We start from the raw sequence: 7895 nt of genomic DNA, 5'->3' as shown, positions 1-7895 counted from the left end.
TGCTAAATGGCAAAGAAATACCCATAGAATTGCACACAGGGGCCGCAGTTAGGTTTGTGTCTGAAAAAGACCACAGTGAGAACTTTCCCAACTTGACTTACAGCAACGAGAATGTTCAGCTGGAATGTACAACGGAGTTTTCATTTCTGTGAAAGGGGTTGCGCATGTCGATTTAGGCCACTGAAATCAAAGCTACCGCTTTGCTGCTAGTCATTGTCAAGCACGACAAAGGTGCGCGCATACCGACGCTTATTGGGCGGGATTAGCGCGTTAAGTTTGGTTTGGTTTATTAGGGTTTAACGTCCCAAAGCGACTCAGGCTATGAGGCACGCCGTACTAAAGGGCTCCGGAAATTTCAACCACCTGGGGTTCTTTAACGTGCTCTGACATCGCACAGTACACGGGTCTCTAGAATTCGCCTCCATCGAAATTCGGCCGCCGGTGCCGGGATCGAACCCGCGTCTTTCGGGTCAGCAGCCGAGCGCCGTAACCACTGAGGAACCACGACGGGTTAAGATTAAGGTCAATCTGCATAACGTGGTGGCAAATTCCATGAAGTGGCGCTAAACGTCCAATTGAAGTTAAGGTGCCAAAAAGGGCTCTAGGCGCTGTAAAAAGGTTGAAACAGCAGTACGCTGTGCATGGTTTTCGCGCCCAGGCATGGTGCCATCAAAGGATTCAAGGGGAGCATCCGTACGAAAGAAAGCACCAAACCCGTTTTCTGTAATGCGAGAGCGGTACCGTACGCCTTGAGAGAACAAATGGGAAAAGAATATAGATTCGTAATGGTGTCAATGTTTTAGTTGCTTTCTTTGAAAGCGTATGCGAGAAATGCATACAGCGTTATGTACCGAGAAAATAGAAAGACAAATGTCATTGTACCATGTATTACAAGGGAACTGCTTCTATTGACTCGCCGGGTCAACAGGCTGCGACAGTCGAAGCGTTCCGGCGACCCTTTGAATACGGCCCAGTTTCATAAAGCGAAGAAGGAACTTCGATTGAAGACTAACTCTGCGAAAGACTTCTGTTTTCGTGTCACACTGCAGAACTTAATAAAAATAACCCTCGAAAATTTCGGAAATAAACGTGCTTCGCTCCACAGCTTCTAATAGTGTAATCGTCAATGATGTTGCTACTAATGACGCATACGTGTTAGCGAGCGCATTTAATAATTATTTCCAATCTGTATACACAACAGATAACTGCGAAATTCCTCCTTTCGCAGCAACCCCTCGAACCCCAATCAGCGACCTCTGTTAGGCAGGCAGGGAATCCTAAGTTTCATCTTGAATTTCGAAACTAATAAAATGTCCTGGCTCTGACGACATTAACAACTTATTCCTTGTACGCTATGCAGAATGGACTGGCAGGTACCTTACTATAATATTGAAGAAATAATTATAAAGCGCCACTGTTCCGACGTCATGGAAGCTCGTGAAAATCGTTCCTATGCATAAATCGGGCAATGCACAATTATTAAGAAATTATAGACCAATCTCGCTAACATCCCATTCTTGTAAGCTTCTCGAGAACACCATTTTCAAGCATATCCTATAGCGTTTTTGAAGCTAACGATATATACTGAGTGATTTTCAGAACGGTTTTCGCCGCAGTTTCGGCACAATTTTGCATTCAATTGAATTAACTCGTGATGCCACTTATTCTCTTGATCTCGGTAACCATATTTACGCTGTATTCGTCGACCTATCAAAGAGATTTGGTACAGTTCCTCATCCTAAACTCATACAAAAACTCAATGCCATGCTAAACAATCCGACCATTGTCAACTGGATTGCCAGTTTTCTTTCTTTTCGATCGCAGTATATGTGTTTCAACTCGGCCACTTCTACAGTGGATGTGCTGTCAGGTGTCCCGCAAGGGTCTGTTTTAGGACCACTTCTTTTGCTGTGGTAAATTATTGACCTGCCTTCTAACATGTCTAATAAATATCGCTTATATGCAGACGATTACGTGCTGTACCATACTATCACCTCTACTTATGATCACTACATTTTATATGATTCTTCTGCCATATTCTGTCAGTGGAGTGACAAAAATAAACTCTAGTAAAACGGTCTTCATGACATTTAGTAAATGAAGCCGCCGCGGTAGCTCAGTGGTCACGGTGCTAGGCTGCTGACCCGAAAGACGCGGGTTCAATCCCGGTCGCGGCGGTCGCATTTCGACGGAGGCGAAATGCTAGATGCCCGTGTACTGTGCGATGTCAGTGCGCGTTAAAGAACCCTAGGGGGTCGAAATTTCCGTAGTTCTCCTCTACAGCGCCCCTACTAGCCTGAGTCGCTTTAGGACGTTGAACCTCATAAACCAAACAAAACAGCGTTACTGCCGCCCTTTGTTTTATCTAGCTTCGCTACGACAGATAATTTTAGCTCGCGTCATTATCTCTAATCCCACTTTGAACACGCCGGTACTGCGAGTACCTCAAGCATATCTAAATTATCATTAACTCCTCGAGCCTCTTTGCTATGAGCGCCGATGTTAATTTTTCTACTCCATTATCAAGTAGGCGCCATCATAGTTTAAATACTTCACTTTACGCCCGCACTGTAATACAATCTCTTCCCACGTACCATCGACAGCTGAAACTCCCTGCCCGGCGCAATTCGTTCACTTGCACTTCCGCAATTTTTGCCCTTTGAATGTCATTATAATACCTATGGTTTGTTCATTTTATAATGTATCTTGTAGGTACAGGCGCCCAAATCTTTAACTGGCGTGCGCGAGCGGCGACTTTTCTGTGCGTCAGCGCCATATGACGGGGCGAAGTTGGAAACAGGATGAGGCTAAGCGCATGCTCACAAAGCACGCTCGGCTGGGCCTGTCGTCTGCCAGGCTGTTCCTTCTTAAGGACGTCACCCCTGATTATCGCGTTTCGACGAGCAGGCAGCGTGAGTAGACGAATGGTTTTGCTCGCATTTTACGTTCCGAAGAACAGCGTTGTAGCAACCAAGCGAGGAAATAAAACTGAAAGATAGGCCGAACACTCCCAATCATGCGATAAGCCGGAGAACATATATCGTTCATGTGTTACTTGCTGACGCGAAAGCTTTTTTTTTTCATCTGCACGAAGGGCGCTTATCAACACTCTGCGTGCTTTATGCTTCAGAGTGGCGACGAAACTAAAAAGCCGCTGTGAAACTGAAGTGAAGCTGCTCTGCAGCCGTTCGGAACAGTTATCATGATGCCACTCCGTGTATGTCAAGCGACAAGACTCCGAATTATAGGGATGTCATTGGGCGGCTCATCGCAGAAGGAGATTCTAAAGCAACTGGAGTGGCTGGGGCTTCAGTGGGCAGAATCATACGTGCCTACTGGGACGAAGGCCGGGTCGAAGATGCTCCTCGCTACCTCACCAGGAAAACAAAAGAAGGAGACTTGCAGATTGTTGCCTGAGCTTGTGATAACCCTTTCATAACGATAATGACCCATGTTCTCCATTCATAATGATAACGACCCATGTTCTCCGGCTTATCGCATGATTGGGCGTGTTCGGCCTATCTTTCAGTTTTATTTCCTCGCTTGGTAGCTACAACGCTGTTCTTCGGAGCGTAAAATGCGAGCAAAACCATTGGCCTACTCACGCTGCCTGCTCGTCGAAACGCGATAAGCAGGGGTGACGTCCTTAAGAAGGAACAGCCTAGCAGACGACGGCCCCAGCTGAGCGGGCTTTGTGAGCATGCGCTTAGCCTCATCCTATTTCCAACTTCGCTCCGTCGTATGGCGCTGACGAACAGCCAAGTCGCCGCTCGCGCAAGCCAGCTAAAGATTTGGGCGCCTGTACATTATTGATGTATGCATGCATGAATCGACATATACACGCAAATGCTTACCATGTATACTATATCCTCACTCCTGCAATAACCCCTGTGGGACTGCAGTGTGTAAAAAAAATTAAAACGAGCAAAGAGGAAATAAGACAATGTAATCGCATTTCAATTCATGTGCATATGAAAAGTGCTTTATTGTGATAATCACATGCAGCAAATCACCAAAGGAGAAGCATCATTGAGTTTAGAAAATTTGCAGCTGCTTCTCCGCTTTGAATTACTGTCATTTCAATTAGCATTTGAGCAGCCAAAACACAATGCATGAATATTGTTGGTTATATCATCACTGTGGTGCCTTAGTTCATGACGCAAAAGATCTTAACTAGTAAAGCCCCAACTTAGCGGTGAGCTAGAAAGTCGAGCTACCTAAATCTACGAGTGCATGGAGCAAAAGCGTGATCCACATTGGAAAGGGTCATGCTTGCGACGCTCGCGTTCCTCCGTCGGTTCATCACGCAAGAACAGCTGGAAGATCAGTTCCCCGTCATGGAGAAATCCCGCATCTCTCAGTGGCTCAAGTTCGGTTGAAAATTCCAGATGCACATCACTTGAGGGAGGTGAAGTAATATCTGTCTTCACCATGTCCCGATCCTTCCTGCGGTCTTGGTGCAGCACTGTCACGTCACATCGAGGCGACAGCAGGAGAGATGACGTCAGGAGCCCGGAGCACGTCAAGGTTAGCTTCAAGTAACCAACGGATGGACGAAATGTGTAGAAGCGAAGCTGGACATACGTGTCTCTCCGGTACCACACTGTGACTTCCGCCCATTTCTTAAAGGGAAATTTCTTCCAACTATTCAGGATTTCTCCAGTTTTTTTCAGGCTCACATGGTACAGAACCGGCTGCGATAAGTTTTCTGAAGATAGTGATCCAGCGTTCCTCAGACTATGAAATGTAGCAACCGGGAAATGTGAGAATTCATTAGTAAGTAAGAGGCGTCTTTTGCGTGTCTCTGCAGTAACAATCTCTCGTATCTGTTCGAGTGCGTTTTGCGAATGCTCAGCCAATGTTTCCAGCTTCCTGAGAATAAGTATCTTTTCCAAGCGCCACGGGATAGATACTCTCCTGTTTCCGTTTCCAGGAACGCCTCCACTGTTTTCTTCCTCAGAATTTCGGGGAGTTTGGCGGACTTGCGCAAGTGTCAACGATACGTTGACTCCTATTTCCGTCACCTTGCGCTTTATGTTATCGCCAGACTGAGCAACCGAGCGTATGCTTTCCTGCAAACGAGCACTATCGTACATAAATTGCTCCTTGAGCTGCTTCACTTCTCTCAGAAGAGCGGCCAACTGGTCGTTGTACGGATCTTTCATGATGTCTTTTAATTCCTCTATACCTGCTCTGACGTCATAAAGAGAAGGTATGTTATCTTGGTTTGTTCTCGATACTTGAGTACTGCCTCTACATCCAACAGCGTAGTGGTCCGCAATGCCTTTGTGCAGGACTTATTTACCACACCGCGGACATTCAACTGCATGAAATTGGAATTCCGTCTCGTAGTGCCCCAGGATGGCTTCCATTGTACCCACAAACTCGCAGCCATGCGCTTCATTCCAGCAGTGAGCCTTGAAAAGAAAGGGAAAAATAGTTTATTACCAAAGTATGTTCACGTTAAAAAATTAGGCCGAAGGATATATATCCTCAGGAATTGAAAATGCAAAAAATTTACGCAAGGTAAAACATTGTCTTTTAAACTTCACACCTTTCAACCACGGAGGCAGCGGAACCGAATCATGGCATGGCATAGCAAGTCATGCCCTATGCATGTGCGGCGGCCTCTATGCCTACATCCGACTGCAAGGTTACGAGTTGCGGCATAAAGCTTGTTTACTTTTCAAGCAAAGCCTTCGCCGCTTAATGTGTACCGTCACCGTATGAGGGCGCTTACGAGATAAATCCCGAGTGGCACAAGAAAAAATTGCCGCCGATTGCGTTACTTCCTAATGCGAAATTTGAGGGCAGATCATTAGTTGTTTCAGCTTTTCGATACATTGAGGCAAAGAATTCGAGCAAGACATGTATGTACTACAATTACAGACAACTTGTTATTTTTCACACATACTCCTTCTTCAAGAAACACACGTCTAACACACTAACAGTTCTTGATTGTCATGAAGGCAGCTTTGTGGTTGGAGAAATAGATGGATATATGCTCGACTTGCTGCACCAATGCCTGGTTCTCAAAGACGAGGTCGGCGTAAGTACTTCGCGAGGTGGTCCAGAAGGACTTCCACCTGTTGCCTCGCTCATGGCTCAGAAAGAACTGGCAGAGAATAAACAACTTTTGTAGGCAAACGGTTCGCAGGGGCGAAAGGCGGCGGTTAAGCGTTTCGGCTCGGGCGGTGCACATATCGAGATCCGCCGCAATCGATCCGAAGCTCTGATTGCCGCCGCACAGGGGTGGCATTGGAGGAGGAGCGAAGAGAGTTAAGTTATCGGGAGGTCGCGGGAGCAGCGACTGAGTGATGCCGCTGACGCTGCTAGCGAGTCAAGTGAACATGGCTCAGCGTTTCGGCTTGGGATGCACGCACCGTGATCCGCTGATGCCGAGCCGGCGCTTCGGCAACCGGGGAGCTCAGCGCGCTATCGCGCGGTCGCCGCCACGGAGGAAGAGAGCGGGGGCGGGGGAGGGTACACGCAGTGGCGAACGGCGGCGGCTATGCGTTTCGGCTTGGGCGTGCGGGAGATGGCGCCAGGAGAGCGCGCAGCGCTGCTAGAGCAGCGCGCTGCCCCGGCTGCGGAGCTGGTCACGAGGGACAACGGCGACGCCGCGAAACGCAGGAACGGGCACCAAAGAGCTGCGCTCTAAAAGTTTAAACATCACACAGCGCTGAAAATTTTCCCATTTCCATTCGTTCCAGCAAACGGCCCCTTGCACTTACGGAGCGACTACAACACATCTCACTTCATAATTTGGACTCCTCGATTAGGTGGGCGTTAAAGCATGATCTCTGATACTCACCTTCACAGCTTGCGCTTTCCTCAAGGGGTACGTGCTCTAACTGCACTCGTCTTGGGCGAAGGCCTCCCAGTCCAGGGGACAGATTTCATCGCCTTCTTGGGAGATGGTTCGGTGGCAGGAGTCGCAGAAGAAGTGCGAGCAAGGAAGCTGGACAGTTTTCCTCGGAATAACGAAGCACAGCGCACATACACGTGACTTCGGAACATCCTCAGCGAGCCGCGTTGGTCGCCAGTTGACTCCAACGATGTGGTCCCGCCATCGGTGCAGCACCTTGGCTCCCCGATCGGGCATGGCGGCGTTCTCTGCCACGACTCTTGCAATGAAGAAATGATAGCTCTCACTTGCCGCCTGATCGAGCGTATCACCGTTAGGCCTGCACAGACATGTCGTCAGTTGCCATAGTAACGCGAAGATATCATGCTTGGGTATGCTAGCGTTAGAGCTACATTTTCTCTACTGCCAGTAGATAGCGGAAACAATGTCCATTATCTTGTCTCCATTGTCGATGATTCTTTGCACAGTCCAAGACGCCCCTAAACGGAAACAATGTTTGTTTTCTTCCCCGCAATGACGATGATTCTCCTTACAGTCCAACACACCCTAACGGAAACAATGTCAATTCCCTTGTCCGCATTGACGATGACTCATCGTACACTCCAAGACACACCCGTAATCTATTGGCAACAACTAAAAGGTAATTCCCATAGTCATAGGTCACGTTATGACGGGGTAGCAAAAACGAACCAGTTATTGCCTGTTGTTCGCTATTCACTCGTCCTTTCATGTGCTCTACTTGCTGCTTTTATGGGCACAAGGATTACTGCTGGTACAACGAGAACTGCTAGCAACACTGCCGATGATTCTCCCCTGCAGCCTTATCGAACAATTAGCCGTTAGGCGAGCGCCTACTCGCCGTCTATTTCTGCAGTGATTGTTCTATAGGGCCACATTCCCTCCTTGTCTAAAGATAAGAAAAACAAACGTATTCAGCACGGTGCTGGGCACTGCCCTTGTTACAACCCTCACGCCGCATTTGTCACACCTCGACGGCGTCAAAAACTGAAGCAGCGCAACAAATCAT

The 7895-nt window shown here is 47.8% G+C and overlaps 1 pseudogene; it reads right to left on the bottom strand.

Annotated features, from left to right (window-relative positions):
• Positions 1-3870: 3870 nt before the first annotated feature.
• Positions 3871-7105, bottom strand: LOC149324395 (TNF receptor-associated factor 6-like; annotated as a pseudogene).
• Positions 7106-7895: the final 790 nt, after the last annotated feature.

The sequence above is a fragment of the Amblyomma mixtum genome, unplaced genomic scaffold (assembly GCF_055824585.1).
Source record: "Amblyomma mixtum isolate Tamu unplaced genomic scaffold, ASM5582458v1 scaffold_43, whole genome shotgun sequence".
Lineage (NCBI taxonomy): Eukaryota > Metazoa > Arthropoda > Arachnida > Ixodida > Ixodidae > Amblyomma > Amblyomma mixtum.
This window is presented reverse-complemented; position numbering and strand designations above follow the sequence as displayed.